The sequence below is a fragment of the Dioscorea cayenensis genome, chromosome 8 (genome assembly GCF_009730915.1).
Source record: "Dioscorea cayenensis subsp. rotundata cultivar TDr96_F1 chromosome 8, TDr96_F1_v2_PseudoChromosome.rev07_lg8_w22 25.fasta, whole genome shotgun sequence".
In the NCBI taxonomy this organism is placed as follows: domain Eukaryota; kingdom Viridiplantae; phylum Streptophyta; class Magnoliopsida; order Dioscoreales; family Dioscoreaceae; genus Dioscorea; species Dioscorea cayenensis.
The window spans coordinates 15061030-15088919 of NC_052478.1; the positions used below are offsets into that span (position 1 = coordinate 15061030).

The following is a 27890-nucleotide window of genomic DNA, read 5'->3' on the forward strand; positions in this document are numbered from 1 at the left end:
CAATACTTCCGGAACTTCATCTTCTTTGGAAGTTCAACATTTTAATAGAGAAGGCAAACAAGACAGCAAAAAGTACCGCAAATGCAACAACCACCACTGCAACTACTCCAAGAAAATTGTGTTTGAATCCAAAGTAGCTCCTAAGAAATTCTGACACAACCTCTCCAGTGTCACTGAGTTTATGATCATCAATATCACCAAACTGTGAAGCAACCAATCCGTACAAAATCCATGAAACGGGGCATATCCAATAGTACCATCTCCACCAAATAGAAATCCTATGTGAAGAAGAAAAAAGAAAAAAAAAAAAAGAAAAATGAACCGTTTTAGTTCAATGACCATGTTGCATCAGGGACAGAATTTGAATGAAATGAGAAGACCTAGATGGGTAGAACTTACTGGCCGTGGGATGATAAATCATGAGAAAACATTCCATATTGCATAAAATGCAGATGACACAATGGAAGAAATGTTGTAGTTCGGAGTCAACCCTACCGCCATCATCCCATAAATGTGAAGTATAGCAATGTGAAATACATGAAGAACATGTACCAAAAGAATTTGGCGACTGTCCATTCAAATCCAATCATCGCATATACTAAGACACCGTATATCAAAGACTGGACTAAGATATATGGGAGTTCAATTGGAACATGCAAATAAGTTTTACAAAGCGTTCCAGTTACCATGAGTGTAGAGGTATATGTAGATAAAGATTTCTGGGAATAGAAAATGATGAATTAAATTGCTTTCAATAGCTTTATTTACCTGTCCAAATGCATAGGGAAGAGCTGAGTACATCCCTGCTGCTCTCTCCCTGTAGAAAACTGTTCTTTCAATAGAAACAACTGCTTGGACGGATGAAGAATTTTGCACACCAATGAATAGAACATCAGCATACATAGAACCCATAGCATTTAATAAATCATGTCGTTTTTCCCTACAATCATACATTGTTAGTGGCATGCCACAGATCAATATTCGCACAAGTTTGAAAACACCAGGAAATGTTAGTTATTTTCTAGGCAATGTTAGGGATTTTATTTTTTTGTGCCTAGATCCCAGAATATTGTTCCAAACAAGAGGGCTATGATTGTTGTGAAGAAAAATCTAACAGCAGTGTAGGGAGGATTTCTCCAGTACGACAAATGTTGTTTCCATAGGCAATCCATGATGTGGGAATATTGTTCCAAATAAGAGGGCTAATTATATTCTCTCTGTTATGCATCTTCCCAATACCATCCTCGATCAAATTTCTAAATCTGCTAGGAATTTCCTTTGGGGTAGGAACAACAATAACAGAGCCTTTCATGCTGTGGAATGGGCAGTTACTACACTTAGCAAACCTGAGGGGGGACTTCATCTTCGCAATCTTAGACTAGTTAAACACTCTCTTATGTCTAAAACCTCTTCTCCATATTAAACCTTGCTAATAAAATTTGTGTGGACATCTTTAAATTAAAATATAACTCTTGGCATATCTGGAATCTTGGCAAGACCTCTCAAACTTCTTGGTTCTTCAAATCGATTTGTAATACTGCCGAAGTTTTGAAACCTTACATCAGAATGATCTCTTGTAATAGCAATGATGTTGACCTTTGGCGTGATCCTTGTATTCTAGATCTTCCAATGTCACACAAGCCTACTTTCCTAAATATGAACCTACCCATCTCAGACCTCCATTTCTCTGATTACATCTCTACTAGTGGCCCTTGTGTTGATAATCTTGTAAATCTTCTGGTCACTCCCTTGATTGGGATGAGGTTTCTAAGATTAAACATGTTATTGATGACTCAAGTGTTTGGATTTGGTTTCTTAAAACTTGCAATGTCTCCATTGCCTCTGCAGTCTACAATTGTATCAACAGTTCAACTCCTAACACTGAAAATTGAAAGGGCTGGCAGGACATATGGCAGGTTATGTTTCCTTCGATATATCCACCTGTTTTCCTTCTAGCTAGTACATCCATGAGTTTAGTCTTACCAACTCCACTAACACTCATGAGAGCAGTAAGCATTCCTGGCCTAAAAGATCCACTCATTCCCTTAAGAAGTTCTAGCCGGTCTTCCACAATACCTTGCGCTTTCATTTCCTGTAAGCACATCAAGATGATTTACTTATTGGATGAGATATATTCAAATCACTTAGTATGGATATATCTTTTCTACTAAGGTTGCTTACCTATGGCATGTCAACAGAGTATCTTATTTCATCAAAGGTGATGGAAAGAGGTGTAAATGGAAGGACCATCCCTTTTTGGCTCTGGCTAGAATCAGCCACAGCATGCATGTCTGGGGCCTGCTGTGCTATTTCTTTCCTGAGCTATGCTACCTAGTGGAATTACGGAATAAAGAGTTAGCAAAAACCTTCAAGAAATGCCAATGGACATCTTTGCATCAAAATGGTTAGTACTGTACTCTTGGATGTGCTCCTTCCTCGGGATGATAGTTCAATTTGCGCCCCTGTTAAATTTGCCTCTTTTTCTCTCAGGGTTTCTTCAGACATTGCTGGCTGAGATTTTTCCAAATGCTGCAAACATTGAACAGAATGCTTAGAATAGAAGTTTGATGCTTGAAGTGGTCAAAATATTTCAGAAATTCAAATGGAGAGTTTTACTCACGTTGGAGATAGGTGAGTGCCCCAGTGAAAAGAATGTTGAACAAGAAGACATATCCTATCAGTGCAACCAGACCAATCCGGTACCATTTCGCCTCAGGAAATACTCCATGAGACTCCAAGACACTTTTCCCTAGAGACTCCGTTAATCCAGGAGGAATCTGTTACAATTTTGAATTGTAAGCTGTTTTGTTTCCCTAGAGCCTTTCTTTCCTTTATTGCATGAAAAGTTGATGGTGTTTTCTTTTCTTAGCAATATTTGTTTTTGTAGGGGAAAAAAAATTATGTTAAGCACTCTTACATGTCTCCACTTTTTCCCAAGAAATTCATTTGTGCTAATTGCATTTTGTGAGTACATCATGGGTGAAATCCAGTAACCCCATATCCACCATTTCTTTATGTCCTCTGTCAGTTAAAAGTAATTAAAAGTTAAGTAAAGTTTTAATTTGTGAAAAATAAGAGCAGCAAAGTATGTATGGCTGACAACAGAGAGATGGCTATCAGAAATACATCTTGAAATGATGAATCCACCCTGCAACATTAGCACAAGTAGCGCAAAAGATTCCAAAGTGTTGACAAGAATCATGTTCCTACCTAGCGCTGTAATGAACCAAAATAAAGCAGATGCCATTTGCTGGGCGCAAAGGAGGAGCAGATATTGCTTGAATAGCATGCAGTGCATGTGAGAAAATCATGGTATTGCCTCACTGAATCAAGAATTGGAGGCTTGACATTAATTTCACCCTGCAACTAATTGCAGCAGTACTGAAGTCAGAGTGGTTTCTCACCTTCCAACATTGGGATCAAATCCTATGACGTAGTATTTTGTGAACACCCAGACTCCAACTTCCATAAATGAGATGGGTATCTTCAGAATCCACGATGGCAAGGCATATGCCTATGCAGGGAAAAAGAGAAGATCTCTTTGTTTGAAGAAAACAGGAAGCTTCATTATGGTCATGGCAAGTTCTGAGAATCCATTGAACATGATTGAGAGGATCCCGAAGAAGAGTGCACCCATGTAAATTCCTCCATCAGTTACTGTATCATGGTGCATATTCGTGCTGAAGAAGAGTGTCATTGTGATGAACGCCATGACACAAAGCTGAAAATACAAGCATGAATTTGCTTAAAGCACAGCTTTTGCTAATGAAATTTGAAATTTTGTACTACAGTGAATGATTACATTCTTACCTGAACTGCCTTGAAGATGTAGACAAACGAGTTCCTCTTCATCAGCAATTGTTCTCTCCAAATGCAAGCTTTCAGTAGTTCCATCTTGCCAACACCAAATTTTGAAGTTGCCAGGGCAGCAGGGTGGCTCTTGATCTTATCGTAAGGGACAGAGAGCTCATGTCCCATGCTCGCGCCAATATGAAATGAGTGGAATGCCTCTACAAATTCTCTCACAGGCACATATCTATAAGGTTCCTCATGACGTGCCCAATACTGCTGCTGATCTTTTCTTGATGTCACCTATGGATTTAAATGACAAAAAAAAATTAGAACCACATTGAAGGTAGTATTACATTGAATGGATACTGGGGGAGTATTGCGGAGGACCTACTCCTTGCAAGAAGTCAGCAACACCTTTCCTCTCAGGGCATCTGAAACCCATGGACTCAAAGAACTCAAGCACATGTTCACGGGGGCCTTGATACACAACTTGCCCATCAGGGAGGAGAATTATATCGTCAAAGAGGTCATACGTCTCTGGTGCAGGTTGTAACAATGAGATTACTGTTGTACCACCAAGAATGTGAATGGAATGCCTAAGTGAATCAACAATCTGGAAGGTTGTGGAGCTATCTAGACCAGTGGATATCTCATCCATCAACAACACTCTGGCTGGACCGACAAGCATCTCACCTATAGTATTTGAGTTGGAGTTGAAGAGTAGCATGCTAGTGTTGCCCCGCAGATTGAATATAACAAGAACTAGAGAAACTACAAGTAAAGCTAGAATTCACCTGTAGTGACACTCTTCCTTTGTCCTCCAGAGATGCCTCTCAATGGTATCGACGCAGACTTCCAATCCTAAAATCTGTTTGCATTAAAAAAAAAGAGTTTAGGTTGTCTATTTAGTTTTTTCTTTAACGAACATAGTGTCAAATGTCTGTCTTGAAAACTATACTTACCTTCAGTATATAATCTGTGACCACACTGGGTTCTTGTCCTTCAGTTCCTATTTCCTGAGTGTGTGAAAACAAAGATTCTCAATACCAAACTAAGAATATCTAAATCATTTGTGCCACGGGATTATGGTGATTGAAACCAAGAGGTTTTTTTTTTATTTCTCAAAAGAAATAAAAAGAAATCAAAGAAATCAGTGAATTTCTCAAAATATGTAGCCAATCAACATATCCACTTTCAGTGATCCTGAAATAAATTCCTGCATTAAAGAAAACTAATAGAACTTAAAGAAAACCAAAATTAAATTCCTCTACCACTAAATAACCTTAATAAAAAACAGAGAAATGTAACAAGGAGAATATTTACATACCTTTTCGGCTCCATGACACTTCTTTCAGAGTTCATGCTTATTTTTTTAACGGGCCTCGAAAAATTGGGAATCTCAATAATCAAAGAAAAATTCCAAATTGTCAACTAAAACATGCAATCCCAATAAAAGAATAACTTTCACTTCTATTTATGGTTCCTCCCATGTGTATGCATTTAGTCCTTCATACTTCGCTTTCCTTTAACTCCGATCAAGTTATGCAAACAAAAAACTTATTAGACAATGAGGTAACTTTCACAATGAGGTTGGTAGCTTTCACACATCCCCTAAAGTAGCCCTTTCTCTTGGGAAAAATCAACAAATACACATTGACACTGCATACAATCCAATCACTCAAGAACAGCTTTCACACATCAAAAAATGTAGCTCTTTCTGCCTATCAGATGGTAGCTTTCACTAACCATTTCTCTCTTTTATCATCAAAAACACACTTGTAATGCATGGTATCCGATTATAAGAGTGGCTTTCACACAATAAAGGTGGTAGTTCTTTCCGCCCTTAGAACAGTAGCTTTCACACATCCCTTGAGGTAGCCCTCACTCCAAGTAAATCATCAAGCACACAATCCTTAATCATAGTGTCTATTTACCTTAGAGTGGCTTTCACACTATCAGGGTAGTAGCTCTTTCCTCCCTTAAAACACTAGCTTTCACACACATGGTCAACTAAGTTTCTATTCACAACAACTTTCTTTAAGCATCCGGATCGCTATATAGTAAAGACTTTGTGCTTTGTGCTCTAAGAGAGTGTGAAGAAACCAAAAATAAAGTAAACCAAACGATTAACTCAAGAAAGAAATTAAAATCGACAAATGTCATATTTCTAGACTAAGAGACTCCTAATCAATGCTATCATAGGCCCTCAAATCTTTTGAACTTTATCAGCCTTTACTACAGGATTATTCGTGGCAATGGAGTTCTTACCCGAACCCTTGAAATCAATAGAACAGTGATGCGCCTCCGGTAGCCGATGAGAAGAGCAAAACTCACCACCGCACTTGCAGCTGAAACCCATTAGCCCTATCTTTCACTTACAAGATTCACACCGCTTCGTGGTTTTGGTCAGAATCTTCGTCTTGATGGGAGGCAATGGTATCAGGGGTTCTGCTATCAGATTCATCATCGCCTCAGGATTGATTTGATCCTGATGCCCTCACACACGCAAAGATCTCATCTTTGTAGCACTGGGAACAGAGATTGCGCTGCTCTAGATCGCCAAAGAAGCCACAACCCTTCAAACAAGGAATCAGAGCCATTGTTCAATCTATCTCTGCAAATTAATAATCACAGCAATGATATTAAACCAGGTTTCCATTACCTTCAAGGAATTAAGAAACAAAAAGTAAATAAACAAACAAACAAATAAAAGACGAATGAAAAAAAAAAAAACAGAAAAGAACGAATGAATTGCCCACTATTTTGAGTTAGTTATACAAACTCTAATTAAGATAAAAAAAATAAACTACAACAGGTTCTCTCATTTCTCTACCTTCAACAACAGAAGATGTGCAAGATGGTTCTTCAATCTTCTTGAAATAACATCTATTTTAAAGGCAAATAGAAATTAAAAGATGATTTATCAAACCGCCAATCTTCAAATTGCGCGTTTTTTTAAATTTTTTTTTTTTTTGTCATTTTCCTGGTTTAAAAGAAAATAATAATTTAAGATATTGCATATCAAAAGAAAATCTTTTTAAATTTTTAAAATATATATTTAAACTTTTTTTAATATTAAAATATATATTTAATCATTTACTTTTTAAAAAATATATATTTAATTATTTAAAAAGCTGTTATTTTGAAAAAAAATAACCAACATCTTCGAAAGTGTATATATATCCTCCTCCTCGTGCGACCTCAACATATTTAAAAAATAAAATTAAAATACGATGACATGAAAAATATTTTAAAAATTAAAAATATTTTTTTTAAAATTAAAACAAAAATATTTTAATATTGTCCCCGTTATATCTTTTAAATCCAATTAAATCACAAAATATCAAATTTTAAAAATTTCAAAATAGAAATTCTTTCCATTGAAATATTTGGTTGCAAATAAAAAACATTTTATATTTTTTTAAAATATTAAGTTGAAGACAAAATTTATATTTATTTAAATATTTAATTTTGAATTATTAATATAAAAAACAAATTTTTTTAAAAATTAAAATTGTACCTTTTTTTTTAAATAATAGCAAATATTAATTGTTAAATAATTTTTATATTTACATCAAAATCATTTGAATTTTTGATATATTTATCATATAACAGGCGCAGAGTCAGTGGTTTGGGCTGAAGTAGTTAAAGTGGTAGATAGAAGGGTGCTTGTGTTAATTCGTATTGGTCTTTATTAGGGTCATATAAGTAAAGGGCAAAGAATCTTGGTGTCCTAAATAACGACAAGAATCTATCTATATGTACCAATGCATGGGAAATGGAAAGCCATGCAAAGGGATTGTTGCCCAGATCTCTCTCTATCTGTATTTTTTTCAATCCTTGTCTCTTTCTCACTAATATCTGTTTGAAACTCCGAACCCACAAAAAAACTTTGAAAGAGTTTTGAAAGGGCTTGGACTTATGAGTACTTTATCTTAAGTTTTAATTTGAGAAAAGTTGATGCTCCACGAATATGTCTTGATCGTTGGCAAACATTGTAATTTACTTTGCTTTTGTATGTGTGTAAGCCACAAGAGAAGCTCTCAACTTAGCAAACAATGATTAACAAAATATTCTTCACAGTTGCATACTCATAAAATCAGTCTAAGACTGAACTCAACACACACATAAAACACATAATTCAGAGAAAGATGAGGAAGAGATCATTGTCTCCACAACTTATTCCGAGGGTGGATGGTGGCGTAAGGAGTTCATGCATTGTTTGCTTCTCTTTTGGCTTCGATGAAACTCTTCTTACAAGGTTGAGAGCCATGATGTGCACGTTTGTCTTTTGCATGTGCCTCTGATATGCCCACACCCCTCTAGCCGGCCCTGCAGCTATGACATGCAAATAGTTTCACAATTTTAGACGTGGATTGAATATATATTATCTGGACTCAATTCAACTCAAAAGCTTAAGCTTATAGAATGAGAGACCAATGCTTAGAATAATACTTCCATGCTTTGTTTACTAACATATGTAGGTTTTAAATTGTCTAAGTACAAAAAAATTATTAGTTCGTAACAAAAAAAAAAACAATAATCAATCATAGTTGAGATTACTAGGGAACTAAGGTGGTTTCTTAATTGCATTGTTGTAGCGATTTAAAAAAGTGATTGTGAACTGACTGGTGATAGCCACAAGGCTGCTGTTTGGAGATCGAAATGAAGACCATAGAGTACTGTTTCGCTGAATCTTCCTCTAGTTTTTTTTAGATATCTTTTTAACTTTTATGAGCTCTGATTTCATCTCGAATCAACTGCACTAATATCAGAAACAAGTTACTATGTTTCTTAACTAAAATGAGCTGAAGGTCACTGCAAATCCCTGCAACCATCTTAATTTATAGTTGGAATCAACAAACAAGTTCAAAGAATGTTGTAATTATTAGAATTTTGGCAGATCATTAAAATGGATAATGTCTTGCACCATATAAATACAAGCTCCGCGCGTGTGTGCGTGTGAAAAGGAAATACTGTAAATAGTGTGTCGCTAAATACAATTCACAACCAAAACATGGCAATATCCCCTGATTCATGAGGTCACTCAGAATCTACATATGTTAAGAAAACAATTATGTACTAAGCAATGCATAATGGCAATATAAAGACTCTAAACTATCTTGTGCAAACAGCCACCGGTAAGTTTCAATCATGCTGCTTGATTTATTCTCTCTTCACAACTAAATCTTTTGCTCAACTTTCATAACCAACTACTGCAAATAGAGCACTATAACAAAGTACTTGAAGGACAAGCCCAAAAAAAAAATGTTGTTTCAATCTCAGAAATATGGGAGATATCCAGCGAGCATGCCATGCATTGGGATAACTTTGTAATTCAGAAACTACCTCAAATTCCATGTCTTCTTACACACAAAATACAAGGCAATGTAATTCAGAAACTACCTCAAATGTCCAGTCTTAAATAACTTGAAATTGAGTTGTCACTAAAGAAAAGGGCAGTGCTTGCGATTCTATGCCATTCCTAATCTAATTGATCAATGCACAGTTAAAGTCATGTGAAAATCAATTGTTATTTCTGCCAAAAAAACATAATTCAACTTCAGATCCTGATTTAACTAAGCAAGCATTGTTCCAACCATTTAAGGTCAACTGTAAACACTTTCTCTAAGGCATTCCTAAGGTCATCAATTAAACTATTTATAGCAATCGGGTTCTAAAACCAATGCAAACTATCTGTTTTACTGGGATCCGCTCAAGTTCTTTTCCTCTGAAGAATATTGCTGATACTTATCTTCACTAGGTACTTCTGTCAAATGGTGGCTCCAAGTTCCTTAACCAGAGCAAGTCAAAAGTTTGGCTCTCACACAAGGAAAACTCTACTATGGTTACCGGGATAGTAGCATACTGGTGACAACATTCTCATTATCATTGATTCTTTATCTGACTGAACTTTTACTCACTTATATGTCAGGATACAAAATCTTTGTTGATTTTTAATGATGTATATTTTCAAGAGATTGATCTAGCTAGAGGAACAGTGGGTACAATTCAATCAGGGAATAGAAAGTTGCTGGGAAAGTCGATTCCAATACAGACAATGCAAGTCCATGATGGATTCCTCTATACAGCCAGCAGTTCAATTGAAGGACCAGCAGTTAAGGTATTTAGTTTTCTTAAGAGATCAAGTACAATTTTTAACTAGTTGAACCACTAATTTTCAGTTAGTTTCTTCCTAATGTGTTTTATTACCAAGTATCTAATATTGTATTTTTTTCCCTTAATGACCACTTCATTTGTTTGTTTCATCTAATGACCTTCTTAAGGTTAACACTCTAATGAATCAAATTTTTTATTTCTGTCATTCAATGATCAAGTTTGGAATGCTCCAAGTTACAACTTAGTTGCCTATTTGCCAACAATCTCAGAAGTTCGGTCAATTGCCTCAAGCTCAGATTTGATATATTTAGGTTGTAAGATGGGAACTATGGAGATTTGGTCTAGACAGAAGCTCAGTAAAGTCTCAACCCTACAGACAGGAACCAATGGCAAAGTTCAATGCATGGCTATTGATACTGATGCAGAACTTTTAGTTGTCGGAACATCATATGGCAAAATTCAAGTACTAATTCAAAAGTAATGTCAAATGATAGTTGTAATTTTCATCAACTACACTCTTTTTTAAATCTAAATCTTAAATTTAAAACGTGATTGTTTGAATAATACTCATGTAAAATTAATACAGTGAAATAGTCTCAAAAAGCAGTGCTTGTCATAAACATCATGTGTGCCATTTATAAGACTTTTTATCAACAACCCCTGTTTGTGTTGTCTTATAATTCAGACAATCTTGGAGATTTTATTTTTGTGGTAATAATTTGGGAATTTTTTTTTTTTTGGTTTTTGCAGGCATGGGGTCTAACCTGAAGAACACAGGTGAATGTAAATTATCTATATATATATATATATATGATATGGATTTATCTTGTGATAGAGAATAAGAGATCATTGTATTAAATTCAATTGCAATTTCATGAGGCCCTGCTATTGAATTAACCATGGTAAAAAATTTGTTAAGTATATTATAAGTTTGAGAAGTGAAATTCATTCCCCTCAGACACCACTCACATTATTATTTATTTGTCACATTATTATTCATTTGTAAAGAGTTTCCGAAGTGATCGTATACTAGAGGAACAGAGCCATGGTGCATTATGACTATTGTTTATGTTGCTTACTTTTCAGTTTTTAAGTAGTATTAGCTATCATTTGCTATTTGTTTATACTATTTCTTCTACCCAAAAACAAAGGTTAATTAATTTATATGTGACAATAACAAAAGAATTTGAAAAGATGAATCATCCTGCTCACAAGAAGATAACGTTAAGTATAGATAAACATGAAAGCATAAAGAGATAACATGCACAATAAGTATAAGCCAGTAATAATAATCTTAGAATGCATGAATACATGGTGAAATATAATTATTTAAAGTCTTCTTTGCCTTCATGCCCTCTGTAAAGATTGACAATTACTCTTATATCTATTGCAACAACTCTTTTTACTTGTATATCTTTTTACATCCTCACTTTTTTTCCTATCACTAAAAGGCAACTAAATATCTTATTTATATAAAAAAAACCTCACTCTCTTCCACTCGTGAGGAGTAAACCTTTTTTATAATACCATTTTTATTTTGTCTTTTACCATGGAGGCACATACTACACTGAAAAGGGTATGTTAGTAATTATCCACCATATCAGTAACAGAAAATATCTCAAGCATCTAAACTATATGTTGTGAAAGAGAGGAAGTTGGCGGGAGAAAGGTGGGCGGCAAAGGATTTAATTTCTGGGAGGCACGTGCAAAGGAGCAAGGATGATGAGTCAGTTATGTTGAAGGCTGACGTGGAGGCATCTTTGCCAGCTGTCCGATCAAAGTAAAAAGAAAGAAGGTGCGAGCACAAGACTCATGGGTTATATTACACCCGTCGAGATGGCTACTGAGGAGATGATGTTATTGGTTCGTGTGAGAGTTAGTTAGGGTCGACGAGGCAAAAAGGACAAGAGTAGATTGGCCAAGAGAGTCGTCGATTGAAGAGGACTATAAAAAGGAGAGGAGAAGGAAGGAAGGAGGCAAAGAAAGTTGAAGAGAGGTTTGGGCCTGGATCTGAGTCTCCGGTGATCTTCTCCGGCAATCAGCACAGGAGGGAAGAGATTCCCAACTTTTATTCTTGTTTTCCATTTCATTTCTGCAGATCTATGTTCTTTGATTTTGGGTATTTTGAATTACTGAATTCTGAAAAATGGTTGGAGTTTCTTAATTTGATAATGAGTTTGTCCAGTTGAATTGTGATTAGCTACTCATTTCTGTTGATCTGAAGCAAGAATTCTCAATTAATTGGAGTTTGTTGCTTGAGAAATTGAGAACTATTGTGTGAATTCTTTGATCTGGTTGTTTTGTGGATTTGATTAGTAGAATTCATAACAATTTGGTGCTTTCATTTTGTCCAATTGGTTTTCGATCATGGCTGTGAAGGATCTTGCAGTTAAGATTGATAATATGATGACTATGATGGATCAAAAGGAGGAAAGGCTGTTAGCAGCCATGGAACAAAGGGATGATCGGATTAAATTGCTTGAGATGTCATTGCAAAGCATTTCAAAATTTATTGAAGCTCAGATAGTCTCTAATACTGTGGGTTCTATGGAGAATAATCAAACTATGAGGGAAGACACAGAATTCAATAGATCTCAGCCTTTCCGAACTAGATCTGTTAAATTAGATTTTCCTAGGTTTGATGGTGAAGAAGTGTTGAATTGGATTTACAGAGCTGAACAATTTTTCAAGTATTATAAGATTTCTGATAGTGAAAGACTTGAAATAGCTTCTATTCATTTTGATGGGGCAGTAGTTCCATGGTATCAAATGTTGGAAAAGGAGGGCAAGGTCACTACTTGGGCAGAGTTGGTTGATGCTTTACAAGAAGCTTATGGGCCATCATTGTTTGACAGTCCTGAATTTACATTTTTCAAATTGATGCAAGTGGATACAGTGGCAAATTACTATTCTCAGTTCACAACCTTAGCTAATCGAATTGATGGAATTCCACCATCAATTTTGTTATATTGTTTTCTCAGTGGGTTACAAAAGGATATTCAGAGAGATATTGTTCCATTAAAACCTACAAGTGTCTCTAAGGCAGCAAGTTTGGCAAGGTTGTATGAGGATAAATATTCTGTGACACAGAAGCTGACTGTTAAAAAATCTTCTTATAGCCCAGACATCAATTCATTCAATTCTGCAGGCAAAGTTCAGGCATCAGGGCAAAAAGTGTTATTGCAAGGAAGGCATACTGCTATTAATGCATCGCCTGCTATGCCTAGTAGCAATTCTCATCCATTTAAGAAGATTAGTTTCAATGAAATGCAATTGAGAAAAGCCAAAGGGCTATGTTTTAATTGTGATGAAAAGTTTTCTCCTACTCACAAGTGTCAGAATAAGAAGTTGTTGTTATTACATTGGAGTGAGGTAGTACCTGACAGTGATGATTTAGATAATGCTGATTTTGTGGTGGAGTTGGCATGCAGAGATTCTGCAGAGGAATTGAGCCCCAAATCATCCCTTAATGCCATGAATAGTGCTGTTGCATCGGGGACTATGCGATTCACAGGATCAATTAATGGTCATCCTGTGAAAGTTTTGCTTGATGGAGGGAGTGATGACAATTTTATTCAACCTCGAATAGCTAAATTCCTGCAGCTCGACATTCAGCCTACATTACCTTTTAAAGTGTTAGTTGGTGATGGAAATTCTTTACAGGTTGAAGGTTTGGTTCAAGAATTAAAAGTTCAGATTCAGGGATGTGAGTTGAAATTTCCTGCTTATTTGTTACCTATGGCTGGGGCAGAAATAATTCTTGGTGCAGCTTGGTTGGCAACACTTGGTCCTCATATTGTGGATTATAGTTCACTGTCATTACAATTTTATTGTGGTACTAAGATTGCAACATTGGTAGGAGATCACATTGTAGGCCCACAAGCTACTTCTATTCATCAGTTATATAGGATGAGTTCTACAAAAGCAATTGCTGAGTGTTATCAAGTTACTGCTGAAGTTGAGGATATTAATGTTCAGGAAGATTAGCACAAATTGTTTTCATTGGTAAAATCTGATCCACAGTTACAATTACCTGCAGAGATGCCTGAGGATTTGCAGAAGTTATTACTAAAATACCAAGGAGTGTTCTCTATTCCAATGAGTCTTCCTCCATCCAGATTTTGCAACCATAGAATTCCTTTGAAGCCCAATTCAGAACCAGTGAAGGTCAGGCCATATAGATATCCTCATAGTCAGAAGTCTGAAATTGAGGAAATGGTGAGTCAAATGCTAAATGATGGGTTAATAGAGCATAGTAATAGCCCTTTTTCTTCTCCTGTGTTGTTAGTAAAGAAGAAGGATGGTACTTGGAGATTTTGTACGGATTATCGGGCTCTTAATGCTATTACCATCAAGGATTCTTATCCAATTCCTGCAGTAGATGAATTATTGGATGAACTTCATGGTGCCAAGTATTTCTCTAAATTGGATCTGAGGTCTGGATACCATCAGTTGTTATTACAGCCAGAAGACAGATTTAAAACAGCATTTAGAACTCACCACGGGCATTTTCAATGGTTGGTAATGCCATTTGGTTTATCAAATGCTCCAGCTACTTTTCAAGCATTGATGAATGGCATTTTTCAATTTGCAATGAGAAGGTTCGTATTGATTTTCTTTGATGACATATTGGTCTATAGTAGTGATTGGGAAAGTTATTTAATTCATTTGGAGACAGTGTTACTTACATTGGCTGAGAATCAACTTTATGCTAAATACTCCAAATGCAATTTTGGGTTGCAACAAATTGAGTATTTAGGTCATGTTGTTTCTGCTGAGGATGTTCACATGGACAAGTCCAAGGTGACAGCAATTTTGGAATGGCCAACCCCTAAGAATTTAAAACAATTAAGGGGATTTCTTGGTCTTAGTGGTTATTACAGACAGTTTATCCACAATTATGCTTCTAAAGCACATCCTCTCACTGAGTTGTTAAAGAAAGATAGTTTCAAATGGTCTGATTTGGCAGAAGATGCTTTTCATAAATTGAAGACAACCATTACTTCTGCTCCTGTTTTGAGGTTGCCTGATTTCTCTAAAGCATTTGTCTTAGAAACAAATGCATCTGGGGGAGGTATTGGAGCAGTTCTAAGTCAAGAAAATCATCTGGTGGCTTATTTTTCCAGAAAATTGATATCTTATATGCAGAAACAGTCTGCTTATGTTCGAGAGTTGTATGCAGTGACAGAATCTGTGGCTAAATTTCGTCACTATTTGATGGGGCATAAGTTGATTATTAGAACAGACCAACAGGCACTCAAGCATCTGTGTCAGCAGACAATACAGACACCAGAACATCAAAGGTGGTTACCTAAGCTCCATGGGTATGATTTTACTATAGAATATAAACCGGGTCGAGATAACATTCCTGCTGATGCTTTATCTCGGTGTCAATTATTGGCTTTATCTTCAGCACAATGTACATTGTTGTCTCAAATTCAGGAATTACAGCTGTAGGATACACAATGTGTAGACATTATTAATGCCATCAAGCAAGGGCATCAGGTTGATCCTAAATTTTCTTGGAAGAAACAAATGTTGTGGTATGATAGCAGAATTGTGGTTCCTCAGAATGATCATCTAAAACAACAATTATTAGAAGAATTCCATGCAACAAAGTTGGGAGGTCATGCTGGGTCTCTTAGGACTTTTATGAGAATTGCAGCTCAATTCTATTGGAGGAATTTGCGCAAAGATGTAGCTGAATTTGTGAAGCTTTGTTTAATATGTCAACAGGCCAAGATTGATCACACGCATCCTGGAGGGCTTTTACAACCACTTCCACTTCCTCAAAGGATTTGGGAAGACATTGCTATGGACTTTATCATTGGTTTACCAAAATCAAAGGGATTTACTGTGATTATGGTGGTTGTTGACAGACTACCAAAGTTTGGGCACTTTATTCCTTTAAAGACTGACTTTTCTAGTGATACAGTTGCAGAAGCATTTATTCATAACATCATCAAACTACATGGAGTACCAAAGACTATTGTTACAGATAGAGACAAAGTCTTCATTAGCAAATTTTGGAAACATTTGTTTCGTGCAATGGGCACTACATTATCTTTTTCTTCAGCTTATCATCCGCAGACGGATGGACAAACAGAAGCCTTAAATAAATGTGTTGAGCTTTATCTCAGATGTTTTGTTGCTGAAAATCCAAGGAATTGGATAGATCTATTACCTTGGGCTCAATTATGGTATAACACAGCCTTCCAATGTAGTGCAGTAATGTCTCCATTCAAGATTGTTTTTGGCAGAGATCCTCCTTCTTTGATTACATATTATGCTAATGATCATGACCCTCCAGATATAGCATTCCTTTTACAGCAAAGAGATAGAGTACTGGCACAGTTGAAACAAAATTTGTTGCACGCTCAGGCACGCATGAAGTCTTTTGCTGATAAAAAGAGAACTGAAATTTCTTTTACTGAAGGACAATGGGTGTTTGTCAAGCTTCAGCCTTATCGCCAACATTCTGTGGCATTGCGCAAGAATTTTAAATTAGCTATGAGATGTTATGGACCTTTTCAAATTGAAAGGAAAATTGGTCAGGTTGCTTACAAATTGAAGTTGCCGTTGGGGGCTAAGATTCATCCTGTTTTCCATGTTTCTCTCTTAAAGAAATGTGAAGGTAAACCATTATCTCAAAAGGCTACATTTCCATTACCATTTTTAACCAATGATCATGGTCCTATATTGCAACCTCGTGCTGTTCTGCAAAAGAGAATGTTAATTCGGGATGAGCATCCAGTTGCTCAAGTGTTGGTACAATGGGATGATTCTTCTGGGAATGATACTTCCTGGGAAGATGTGGATCAATTTCAGAACTTGTTTCTTGACATGAACCTTGAGGACAAGGTTCAGATTGATGTGGGGGGGTATTATTGTGAAAGACAGGAAGTTGGCGGGAGAAAGGTGGGCGGCAAAGGATTTAATTTCTGGGAGGCACGTGCAAAGGAGCAAGGATGATGAGTCAGTTATGTTGAAGGCTGACGTGGAGGCATCTTTGCCAGCTGTCCGTCAAAGTAAAAGAAAGAAGGTGCGAAGCACAAGACTCGCGGGTTATATTACACCCGTCGAGATGGCTACAGGAGATGATGTTATTGGTTCAGGTGAGAGTTAGTTAGGCTGACGAGGCAAAAGGACAAGAGTAGATTGGCCAAGAGAGTCGTCAGTTGAAGAGGACTATAAAAGGAGAGGAGAAGGAAGGAAGGAGGCAGCAAAGTTGAAGAGAGGTTTGGGCCTGGATCTGAGTCTCCGGTGATCTTCTCCGGCAATCAGCACAGGAGGGAAGAGATTCCCAACTTTTATTCTTGTTTTCCATTTCATTTCTGCAGATCTATGTTCTTTGATTTTGGGTATTTTGAATTACTGAATTCTGAAAAATGGTTGGAGTTTCTTGATTTGATAATGAGTTTGTCCAGTTGAATTGTGATTAGCTACTCATTTCTGTTGATCTGAAGCTAGAATTCTCAATTAATTGGAGTTTGTTGCTTGAGAAATTGAGAACTATTGTGTGAATTCTTTGATCTGGTTGTTTTGTGGATTTGATTAGTAGAATTCATAACACTATATATAGTGATTCCTCATATCTAAATTATATATATGTACATATATATATTGAAGCTCAAGAGAAAATAAAAAATGAAATGCATTGAAAAATTAAACTTGGCTATCTACTCCTCATTTTATAAAATGAAGTTTTATTAAATACTCAATAAGTGCACTCAAGAAATTACCTACAATTTATCACAACGTTATACGCAATACCAACTCAATTCAACAAAAACCAAAATTCAAATATTAAAACAATATATATACATCTCTGTGTATATGTGTATTCCAATAAATTCATACATACATAAACATATATATATTAAACAATTTAAAATTGTCAAACTGAACAGTAAGGCATGGAAAATTCCAGCAGTGGAAAAATGGAAAATTAAAGCTAGAAATTTACCACAAAATTAGGGTTTTGATCTTCAAAGTTTGCTGGATTTGATCAATGGCCGTCCTGATGCCATCCAGAGCTTGCCCAGTGCCACCATTTCGTCATTTCTCTTCTTCTGAAGCTCCACAAGCACTGCCGACACCCTCCCCCTTGTGCCCTAGCACTCGAGCATCCACCTCCACCTCATCCTAAACCGCGACACTAGCAAATTAAGCGATCATGGCAAGAGAGATCGGCCGGGGAAGAAGAGAGGAGAGAATAATTGGGAATTAAATTGGAAACACATACATACATCGATCTTGGCCGGAGAGAGGTAGGTGATGTCCATGTCGGCGGAGACCCTGAGTTCGCCTTTTTCGGATAAGATGGCGGCGGCGCCGACGAGATAGATAACAATGAACATCGCCCCAGGGATCCAGTTCCCATCGGAGTCCTACGGATCATGAAGATCATAGATGAGACACGAGAAAGAGAAAGAGATGGATCGGGAGAGAGAAAGGGAGAGGTTTCTTATTACAAATTTACAATCCATTATTTTTATAAATATTATTTATCTTTATTATCTATATTATTTAAAATGAATAGAATTTATACTAAATTATTCATATAGAAAAATGTTGTCATACAAAATAACATAATTTCAATATCAATAGTAGTATATACTGGTATAAATATATTGTTAATTTAAAATCACAATTTTTTCTAGGGAAAATTACTGTTCACCCCTAGTAATTTTCAAAACTTCTCAAAAACCCCCTCCTATTTTTACACACCCCGGACAGCCCTTCCGTTAGTGTTTAACTTCCCTTTTACCCCCCTACCGTTCACTTCAAATGGGTCCATGTTGTGAAATCCCATTTTTGCCCTTGAAAATGGTGGGAAAAGAAAGCGCCAAATCACATCATGTTCAACCTTTTCAAGGGCTTTCTGCTTGGTTTCTGATAGACAATGCCTAGAAGTTGCATTACATCTTGTTCTTCTCCTCATTTCTCCTCATTTGATTTGTTCGACTTCAGTTCTGCCGGTTTCGTAATACGGTGAGAATCTCTTCGTTGCTATCAGTTTGACCATTCCGCAGGTGTTTATTATGGCAGCTCATTTGTGGTAGTCTGGGTGAAGTTTATCATACCCGAAATATATAAATCGGTTTCTCCAACAGAAAATGAAGTTGATTTCCATCGGATTGGTCAAGTGCACTCCATCTTCAAATGAGCTGTAGTCGATTTTATTGTCGAGACAGAGCATGTGCCATTGTCGTCTCCGTTTGAAAACGAGTTCATTTCGTTGTAAAGTTCTTCTCGTTTATGGTTATCTATTTGTATATTTTAAATACTGTTTAACTATTTGCTATTATCTGTTTAAATATATTACCAATATGTTTAATAATTGTCATCTCCGTTTAACTTTATCTTTACATGTATAACTATTCATATTAACGTGTAAATTCTCAAAGTCTCTGCGTAAAACGGTGATCTTTTTCGTTTGATCTGAATTGTTGGCAGGTGGCACGTGGCAGGTGGCAAGGTTATGGTATCCCGTGCATAAGAATTAATGACGGTATTAATTCTTATGCACAGTAACATAAATATCCGAACACCCGTTCGTTGTCATCAGTCAATGTCGGTCTACTGTGCGTTTAACTTTTTTCTCGGATATGAAGCGTCAGTTTGCTTGTGGACTTCACACCATAAATAACAAGGAAGAATCCTTCCCATGGACAACCACTCCTCGTCGTCCTCATCATCATCCTCTTCCTCTTCCTCCTCGTCATCTGCTTCCTGTGTATGATATTCGCTGGAGTCAGACGAAAGTTCGAAGATCAACTCTATCTGAAAGGATGTCTCATGATCCTCTTTATCTTGAGAATCAATCAGCCGTAATCACGCAAAAAGTTAAACTATCTTTTCCTTCCCAAGTCAAAATACTCGCATAATTGCCTGAATGCAGAGGATTTTCCAGCGGTGGATGACGGGCAAGCAATTAAGCGGGCATTTCGACTTGGGTAAGAAAAGAAACTTTTCACTTATTGCGTGATTGTGGAGGATTCTCTAGAGGAGGGAGATCAGGAAACATCCTTTAAGACGGAGTTGATATTTATCACTTGAGACTTTTTGTTACCGTTTAAGAACCTTACGTCAGTGTACAACTATTACTTTCTGTGTTTAACTATCAGGATCTTCGCTTAAGTCAGACCATGACACATTGATTAATAGACGTTTTCATGAATGTGTTTGTTTAACCTTTTTTAATGTTCTACGTTGTGCAGGTTCAAGTTGATGCGCATGTTATGCAACCGCCGTGAGCATTCGAATGTACAGACACTTATTTCGTTCTACGAGGGTCGAGTCGTGAGTGTCCAAGGTCCGAGAAGACGTTGTAAATGTGGTAAATGTTTTATTTTAAACGAAACAAGCTTATTTGAATGTGAACTTATGATATTTAATCAGATTCTCCATTGTAAACGTTTAAATATTTTAAACAAACTAACCTATTTGAGTGTCTCCTTGTGATAACTTGTGATATTTAAACAGAGACCTAGTAAAAATAATTTGGGAAACAAAGAACGGCATTATAAACAATACAAAAAGTTAAACAATAATCAATTTACTCTTTAAACAATGACAACGGTGTTTAAGAAAATACATAAAGATGTTTAAACAGTGACCCAGGAGGTACCCATCTTCAACGCGATGTCAGTGAAAGTATTCAATTTAAACAATAACATATATTTTAAACAGTTAAATCACTATATTTAAACGGTTTACGTATTATTTACATGATATAGACTTTATTTAAACAGGTAACCGTTATTTTAAACACTATATGTATCTGTTTAAACATAAAAAGCTTAACGTTTAAACAGATACTCATGTCGAGGGATGACAATATGTCTTCATCGCGACAGTGATATATATTTCCCTTTTTGCCCTTGGGATGGAGGGAAAAATACCGCCCAATCACATCACGTCTAGTTTAACCTCTATGCACTTTTTTGTTTTCATCGCGACAGTGACATATATGCACTTTTTTGTTTGCCTATCTGACAGCTGTTTGTTGTTTACATCTTCTTCTTCTTCTTCTTCGTCTTATTTTCATTTGGTTTGTACGATTTGGTTTTCGGCCGATATATTATGGAGAGTTTTTGTGGTATTGCTAGATTCAACGGGGAGGGAAGAGTGCTAATGTTCATGGCTCAGACTTCTTGGGAGTTGGTGTTAGCTGAGATATGTGAGCGATGGGGTCTCGAAGTTTCTCTTATCAGGGTTAAGTTTATCACACCAGATGGATATAAAATGGTTTGTCCAATAGAAAACGATGTTGACTTCCAGCGGATGTGTCACGTGCACTCCATCTTCAAATGTGCTGTAGTTGATCTTGTTGTCGAGGCAGAAGATGTGCCATTGCCGAATCCTAATGAAAACGAGTTTTACTCGTTGTAAGTTCCTTCTCTTTTATTTGTTCCAGTTGTATGGGTTCATTAGTGTTTAAATATGTCCGCCACTGGTTAACATCTTGTACTAGTCATTTACTTTATTTGGTAACTGCTTAAGTATTTAATTTAACGTTTAAATATTGTCATTATCACTTAAACATTATATTCTCCGCTTAACATATTGATCTTTTCATTTGACTGAAGTGTTGGCAGGAATTCAGATTCTGCGAGTGCTCCCGTTCATCCCCATGGTGACCCTGACGGTGTGGGATGTCTTCCTTCCTCGTCAGATCATTCTGAAGTGCTGTCGTTGGATATTGGACAACGTTTTGACGGTGTCGAACATTTCAGGGATGTACATCGAAATCATGCAATCAAACGGAATTTTGACTTCAAATTCATAAAAAACGAAAAACATCGGGTGACTGTGGAATGCGCTGCCGATGGTTGTCGTTGGCGCCTTCATGCATCAAAAGAGTATAACAAAAATAATTTCAGAATCAAGATAATCAACTCATCACACACTTGCGGTGGTGGCATAGGTTCGGCGTCACATCCGAAAGTGTCCAAAAAATGGGTTACCGCACGAGTGATTCAGAAGCTCAAGGACCGGCCCTTGTACAAGGCCATCGACATTCAGAATGACATGTTGCGGGAACATGGTGTCCACATACCATACAAGCAGGCTTGGTTGGGAAAATAGCATGCCCGGGTGGTCCTCGACGGCAGTGACATCTCCAGCTACGACTGTTTGCTTTGGTATGTAGATAAGGTGGCTGAGACAAATCCCGGCAGCGTTGCTATCGTGGAAAGAGACGGTGATCGTTTTAAACGTGCATTCTTTTCTTTCAGCGCGTGTATTATGGGATTCAAGAGGGCTTGCAGGCCGCTGCTATTTCTCGATGGTACCCACCTCCTTGGAAAATATCGGGGTACACTACTGGGTGCCACAGGGAAAGATGGAAACAATGGTTTTTTCCATGTCGCCTTCGGTATAGTCGACAACGAGACCGATGCCAATTGGACTTGGTTCATATGTAAGTTAGGCGATGCTTTATACGAGGAATGAGATTATCATGAGATAATTACCTTCGTGTCGGACAGGTCCAAGGGCCTTGTGAACGCAATTGCGAGAGTCTTCCCTTCTTCGCCACATGCATACTGTCTTCAACATTTGGAGGCCAATTTTATGAAAGCCAATGTCAGACTTGGGAAGGCATTGAGGGAGGAGTGCTGGTCTATATGCTTCCGCATTGCGTGGGCATCCACGGCTAAAGATTTCGATGATACCGTGAATGAACTGCAGGCCACATCACTTGAAGCTCATCACTGGTTGATTAATAAATCGGATATGGCACATTGGTCGAATTATCTGTTCAGAGGTGATCGTTGGGGTGAGATGTATTCAAATGTCGCGGAGTCGTTCAATGCTTGGATCAAGGAAGTTCGTCATTTACCGATGACAAAAATGGTCAACTCCATAAGGTCTGCGAATGTTGATTTACACTTAACATTTAGTGTTACCCTTTAAACATTCTCAATCTTTGTTTAATTCGACTTGTCTGACTTTAAATATTAATCCTTTCGTTTAAATATTTACAATAATGTTTAAACATGTTTATGAATTATTTAACCATCACTGTCTTTGTTTAACCTTATTTGCCAGGTTCAAGTTGATGCGCATGTTATGTAACCGGCATGAGCAAGCGAACAAATAGGAGACCTACTTATGCCCAGACATACATTCGAAGGTAGAGATCATTGTTGGGGATAGCCGAAATCTTCGTGTTGGTCGTTGTGTCGATGATCGTTACGAAGTGATCGACCAGTGCAGCAACTCTGTAAATCTTGCCATCAGAACTTGTTCATGTCGAAGGTGGCAAGTTTATGGTATCCCTTGCAAACACGCTTGCGTTGCAATAATGCAGACAGACACCAACGTCCATCGATTTATTAGCGGCTACTTCACCGTCGACAATTACAAACTGGCGTATAAGGAAGCTATATTCCCCATACCCGACGATGACAGGCCTTCAGACAGAAATCGTGAGCTTCGTTTGCGACCGCCTGTGACGAGAAGGCAGCCTGGGCGGCCTAGATGAAAGAGGATCGAGTCGCAAGCGTTTGATGTCCGCGAGTTACATTGCAGCCGCTGCCATGGATCCAGTCACAATCGTAGATCTTGCAATGAAACTGTCGCCGACTAGGCATTGTAAATAAGCCGACTTCTAAAGAGAAACATTGTGTATTAATGGGCAACTTTCCATATTTAAACTCTTACTCTTTACAATGAATGCATTTATTTAAACAGAGACAGTGTTATTTTAAACGAATACACTGTAATTTGAAATATTTCAAACTGATGTTTAAACGATATATGGTATATTTAAACAATGAAACTGAAATGTACACAATTACAACGTAAATTAAACAATGAAATGAAACTGAATGGAATTTAACCTGCTTTACAATTGAAAACAAACAAAATTTACATTGAGATATACAAGTCATGTTCTTCGAAAACAAAAACAATGAATTGAATTTGTCCAGGTTTACATTCGAAAACAAAATTGACATTGAGATATACAAGACATGTTCTTCAAAAACAAAATTTAACCCGCTTGTGACGACCCCCCTTTCTCATGGACGCCGGCTGCCCTCCCCTCCTTAAGTATGCGGGTAACATACCTTAATCTGAGGTAAGGAACGTCTGTCTGCGGTAGCCGTAACTTCTCACCCCAAAGTAATTGCTCGATAAACCGCATGACGTAGACGGCGCAATTGACGCTTCCTTGTTTTTGGCGTGGGGTTTCCATGTCATGCACGAGTGGGTACTTTGCCGTCGCCAACTCGCCGAACTCCATATCAACACAATTATCGAATAGATTCCGCTGTCGAGATATGCAAGTTGAGATTAGAATACCGATTAAATACCAAACACTATTAATCGGACATAATTAAAGAACTTACCATGTCCAACGCGTTTTTATCGTACACCGGACATGAAGAATAATGCTCAGATTCTTGTTTATCATTGTCAAGGGACGACGACATGGAAGTGGCCATTCATGATTATCGGGAGGATGACAATTTGAACTTCATGCGAGGTTGCGACAGAGCATCCCCGACCATAGCTATAATTGTTTCATAAGTGCCGTCACGCTTTGACATAAACAGCAGTAAGCGGTCCGGTGATGGAGGCACGCTTCTTTTAAGGATATGGCTCTTTGCTCAGCGACTTTTGTATTATGCATACGAAAGCGTCCATCACATCATCTGTAACCATCTCCTTTCCCTCAAGCAGAGTGTATAATTTATCCCGTGTGAGTCGTCGACAGTCATTCTTCCACACGATCGGTCTTTCGAGGTTAAATGATAATGAGATATAATAAGACCATATTGTAAATGTTTAAATGATATTATCAATTGTTAAATGATATTATATATAATTAAACGTTAAGTAGACAAATTAAATGATAACATAAAGACATTAAACACTATTAGAAAATCGTTAAACACTATAATAAAAACTTTAGACTTACCCGTCCATAGAGCAGTTGAGGAAGATCCTCATCAACTCCTGCTCGTATTTATTAAGACGAGACAGGCCAACCCATTTTTTTTTTTTGGGAATAAAAGATTTTCGAGCCGTCTGGTACTATTGTTGATTGGCCTTGATCATCTCTCTCGTTGCTCTGTCGGGGTCTTCATGGGGCACTGCCGTTGAGCCTTCACAGTGTTCAGCACTAGCAGCATCTTCCTTCGATGTGGGCACGACGGCGACAGCATCAACTGCAGACACATCTTTACATGGTTGTTCTTGTTGTGAGATTGTGTCTGGCTTCGATGCGGGGACGACGGCGACAGCATCAACCGTAAACGCATCCTTACATGGTTCTAGTTTTGGTGGGATTGTGTCCTGCTTCGATGCAGTATTGTCGGCCATGGCAACAGATTCAACGATCTTCTCAACCGTGGCCACGACAACAGCATCATTGGGAGACACACCCTTAGCTTGTTCTTGATCTTCAGGGATTGTGTCCATCTTTGATGCCGCAATCTCGGCAGCCGGTTCCACTGGGTAAGAGATTTCATTAAGAAGAGAGTTAACGACCTTCTCAACCGCGGTAACGGCCACATCATCTACGATGTCCTCCACCATCATGGCCATATCATCAACGACGACAGACTCAGTAATAGCATCAGTCGCCGATGGTGTTGCTATTGTTTCATCGTCAGCCGGCGGTGGAGACAGAGGCAGTATTGTTCTCCTCTTTTTCGCAAGTCTCTTCGAATGTGGCCGTCTTGGAATGACTTTCCCGATGATGTCGTCGTCGTCAAATTCCGACGCCTCATTCATCCCGGGTGCTTTAGTTCTTTGGAGGGATGGCGCAGTCGGTTGTGAACGTCCTTCCAGTGCCTCAACACGAGCGACAAGCCGAGGAAACTCACTCATCAATATCTGGCACGCCTGCATAAGAGTTACGGTGACATCTTCACCTAATGTCGCAGGTGGGGCTCGCCACTGATCGGAGGGGCCGCCATGGTCGGGGCCGCCACAATCGGGGACCGCTCATTGTCATGGTAGGGGGTTATTGCATTACTGCCGGGGTAGGGGAGGGCTTCTCGGCGCCGAGGAATGCGCGTGCGCGTGGTGGGCTGGAAGTAGGAGAACGGCGTCGAGCGCGCACGATAGAGGCTGCCCTCTCATCCTACCGACGAGCAAGTGGTTCCAGAGCAATAGCATCCATCCGTCGGTTGGCCCCAATAAATATTTCTGCTTCAGCATTCGCCAGAACCAGCTCAGGAAAGTAACATATGTAAACCAAACAATTTCAACGAAATCATTCATTTTAAACTATAAAAACTATATTTAAACAGAGTGTTTATATATTTAAACATTATAGAATATATTTAAACGGAGAACAAAATATTTAAACCAGTATGAATAAGTTTTAAACGGTAAATACGAAAGTTAAACTCTAAATAATATGTTTAAACATTAAAGACTTATGTTAAACATTATCCATGATTTATTACCTCTTTTCCATCGAGCGATGACAAGCTGGTTTCTACCGTCGCTTGCTTCCGGTAAGTACTTTTACTGTAGCACAGCATCCTTGGGATCTTGCCGAAACGGACTTTCTTCCCCGTTCTGGTCAGCTCGTAAAACCAGACATTAAGCGCGACCGAGCAACCCTTAATGTACCCTGTGTTGGTCTTCTTCCCGGCGCATCTATCTTGCACTCGAGCGGCTGCTTGTGGAATATACTCCATAAGCCACTTGTGCGTCGCCTGCGCCCATGCGTATCGCCCCATGGCTGGTAGATCATCGACATAATCAACGATCCAGTTCGGAACCGAGCATGATGTATTTGAGAACAGGACTGTACCCATGAGGTACACCATCAGGAGTTTGACAAAATTATCTTCTTCTCCCCTCTGTCGAACAAGTTGCACCAGAATGCTCTTTATGGAGTCTCTGTGTCTCTCGTAGGTTTTTGATAGATACCTCCCTTTGAACGCTGACCGGGTTTTCTTCTTCTGAAAGATGACTGCGTCGCCATCGCAACGCAGACCAAGAACGAGGGCCACATCTTGAGGTCTGAAACTCAGCAGACTTTCCCCGATCCTGAATTTATTGGTGCGACCATCGTACCTTTGCAAAAGAGAATCAAGAAGGGCCCTCTCTTGGTATATAGCTTCCAGCTCAGTGAACGCTGCAAACGGTGTCCTTCGAATAATCTCCCAGTGTCGAGGGGTCATGTTATCTTTCAATTCAGCTAAGATCTCCACTACCGTTGTCAAATAGCATCGCCCAATAACTAGGTTGACCGCCATAATCACAAGCCTGCGACAATAACAACATATTCAACATGCAGTATTGACAAAAGTTTAACCGGAAATATAAGGTTTTAAACGGTAATCTCTCAGTTATTTAACAGAGATATCAAATGTTAAACAGAGACCCATTTTATTAAACAGAGACAAGAATACTTAAACCGAGACAATAAAACATACTCAATACCTTAGATTGCAAACTGATAAAATGCCAACTAGTTGCGCGGGGGACTTCTCCTTCGAGATACCGGTGGAAAGGGAAAAGCTGCAATTACAGAGGCTTCGCTGGTAGAGACAACTTCGGAGACAGCTTCGGAAATGGAAAAGTTGAAGACGCGAGTTGAGAAAAAGCAACTAAACGGCTCCAATAAATTCGTCTCTTGGGGTTACCCTACGGAAACCCACCCCACTTCCTCTCAAACCGCCGAAATAGCTGCAGCCACGACTCCCCATGCAAGGGCATTTTCGTCCATAAAATTTGAAACTCACTCCGTTCACATCCGTTACAGGCTTTGGGGGTTTGAAAAACATAGAGTTTAAAAGGAGGGGGTTTTTAGAGATTGCAAAACTAACGGGGTGTTTTTGGCAATTTTACAAACTAAGAGGGTTTTTTTGGCAATTTCCACTTTTTTCTACAATAATTTTTATATATTTTTTAATAAAATATCTAAAATATTGTGTATTTTTAAACAATTATTAGCTTAAAATCACACTGATAAGTTTGTCAGCGCTTTGTTCTCAGTCAAA

At 38.0% G+C, this 27890-nt stretch overlaps 1 long non-coding RNA gene and 1 pseudogene across 1 annotated transcript; both read right to left on the reverse strand.

Moving 5' to 3' along the window:
• On the reverse strand, positions 1–6151 carry LOC120267314 (annotated as a pseudogene).
• A 1657-nt stretch (positions 6152–7808) lies between these two features.
• On the reverse strand, positions 7809–18343 carry LOC120267752. The gene is made up of 3 exons (XR_005538563.1): positions 18162–18343; positions 17879–18057; positions 7809–8130 (listed from the first exon to the last, which is right to left on the reverse strand). It is a non-coding gene; the product is annotated as an uncharacterized LOC120267752 (long non-coding RNA).
• Positions 18344–27890: the final 9547 nt, after the last annotated feature.